Below are 2,798 nucleotides of genomic sequence, written 5' to 3'. Positions count from 1 at the left end.
GGTTCTACGTCCAACAATTTGATATTTCTTGAACATTTTTCGCAAAGACATTTTGTACGAAGCAAGAGCTCAGAATGTCAAGTTAGGTTAGGAATGTACGGTTGTTTGTTACATCCGTTCACACAGAGACAATTGTCCAATGTGATCTTCCTTGATACCTGAATAGAAAAGGGAAAAGGAAAAAAGAAAGGAAGAGAGGAACAAATAGTTGGAGTTGGAGAGTCTAGAAGATGGTTATTTTAGCAATGTCAGATTTTTGACAAAACCTAGGATTTTATTGGGGTATATTTTGGAGAAGAAAGCTAGATTATCAATTCTGCAACCAGGTTCTTTTGACCATCTGTTAGCGATTACCTCACCGTAAATGGGCTGTTGCACAGATTTCTAAGTCGGAATATTGGATGACTGTGAACCACCCCGAGCAAGCTCGTCGGCTATCTCATTCCCTTCTATGATGCTATGTCCTGGAACCCAACATAAATTAACTATCCGTCGTATATAATGCAGAGCAGCCTTGCAATATAGAACTGCTTTTGAGTTTATAGTTTAGCCAATGGGTGTTTGCATAGATCTCTCAATCGAAAGATTGGACGATTGTGAGCCAACTGAGGCAAACAGGTCGGCCATATCATTCCCTTCAATGTCACTATGTCCCAACATAAGCCTTCTATCTGACCTGTAGCGGAATTGCAATCAACTGTTTTTGAGTTTATAGTACACGACTTCAAAGCCTTGAAGACCACCTGACTATCGAAATATATAGTCACCGGTCCCGTATTGTCTGCAGTAAGTGTTTTTATTATCTCGGCTTTCGTAATTGCAAGGATTTCTGTTTGAAAAACGCTACAAAGATTGATAAGATTATATGAGTTGTAGAGCCTCAGGGCACATCTAGCAGCCTGGAATTTAATCAAAGTGTCCAGTGGTTGGAGGTTCATTATCGCATTCAAGGCGAAGCCGATTGCTGTACTAAGTTCATTTTAGTCAACAGTATCTTTTTGTTGGCCCTCATCCACCATACAAGGCATCCATATGTAAGAATGGGGAGTACGACCGTCAAATACAACCAATGTATGATCAATGGTCTTAGTCCCCAACTCTATGGAGCTCTTGTAGGAATAGAGTGCTATAAGTCCTTTCTTATAGCGTTTATCGACATTCCTTTTCTACTTTAATTTGTGATCAAGGACTATACCAAGGTATTTTGCTTCTTCAAAAAAGGGATAAGGTAACTCCACCCACAGATGGCAAGGTGAAAATTTAGAATCTTGGTGAAGAGCACCAATTCGGTCTTAGTGGGGTTTACATCAGTTGAACAGAGTTGAAAGGGCGCCCTCCATAATATCAGAAATGGTCGTCAGAGACATCCCACCGAATCCTGCTAGTCGGTGGGAAGTTTACATCATCGGCATAGAAGAGGAGATAATACTCCTCCCTGTGGTGTGCCTCTGTTGACAGATTTCCTCACCGAACTCTGCCCTAAGGATGAGTTGATAATTCTACTTTCCAGTATTCTATCAAACCAGTCCGTTAGAAGTTAGGGGATACCAGAGCAGAATATATAGCCTCTAGATTCGCATTGTTGAAGGTTCCTTCAATATCGAGGAACGAAGCCAAAGCGTAGCCGGAGGACTCCATATTATTCTTGATACGTCCAAACACCTCATGTAAGGCTGTATCCACTGACTTGCCTTTGATGTGGGCCAAACCAAACTCCCTATATATCTTTCGATTAGCACGAAATTTGACATAGGGTACGGAATTTGGTCTAGAGTGATGTGTGCAAAGTTTCGTGAAAATCGGTTCAGATTTACATATAGCTCCCATATATAGCTTCGCCCGATTTTAGGTAAATAGTCCACTAAAGTCTCTAGAAATGTTTTGATTTGCACCAATTTTGGCATAGCGTACTGAATTAAGTCTACAATGATGTGTGCAAAGTTTCGTGGCAATCGGTTAAGATTTAGATATAGCTCCCATATATATTTTCATCCGATTTAAGGTTTGGTGCACCAAAGATCCTATATATCTTTCGATTTGCACGAAATTTGGTACAGCGTACTAAATTAAGTCTTGAATAATGTGTGCTAAGTTTCATGAACATCGGTTCAGATTTAGATATAGCTCCCATATATAGATTCGTCCGATTTTAAGTAATTGGTGCACCATAGTCCCTGGAAATCATTTCACGAATTTTGACATAGCGTACTAAAGTAAGTCTAGAAGTATGTGGGCAAAGTTTCTTGAAAATCGGTTCAGATTTAGATATAGCTCCCATATATATTTTCATCAACAAAGTCTCCGAAAATCATTCGATTTGCCAGTCCGACTTTACACTTTCCTTACTGGGTTTATTTGGGTCAATAGTGTTCCTAATTTCTGAGTCTAGTAACCTTTTTAAAGTCTTGAGTAGAAAGGAAGAGAGGCTAATCGGTCTATAGTCCTTTGGTAGCGTATGACTCGGCTTCCCGGCTTTCGGGATGAAGGTCACTGTTACCTCTTTCCATAGACTAGGTATGTATGATCTATGGTTCGAACAATAAGCCGATGCGTACACTGCACATCTTCATTATGGTCCTTACAACCAGGGAAGTGGGTTGATTATAGAAGATCAAGAGTCTCACCACCAAGGTCACGTTACTTCGCTTAATACTACATATAGACTTTGGCTCTTTAGATAGTACTCTTCGATATCTGACCGCTTCGTTAACTCTTTCGATTGACTCACTACAGCAGACCCAAGACTCACGGTTAGTCTTCTTGATTTCACTCTTGTACCTATTGAACTGTTCTCAATC

Source organism: Musca vetustissima, unplaced genomic scaffold, assembly GCF_032173495.1.
Source record: "Musca vetustissima isolate MV318-11 ecotype Yass unplaced genomic scaffold, APGP_CSIRO_Mvet_v1 utg37050, whole genome shotgun sequence".
NCBI lineage: Eukaryota > Metazoa > Arthropoda > Insecta > Diptera > Muscidae > Musca > Musca vetustissima.
The sequence above is the reverse complement of the archived record's forward strand: the minus strand, read 5'-3'. Positions refer to the sequence as shown.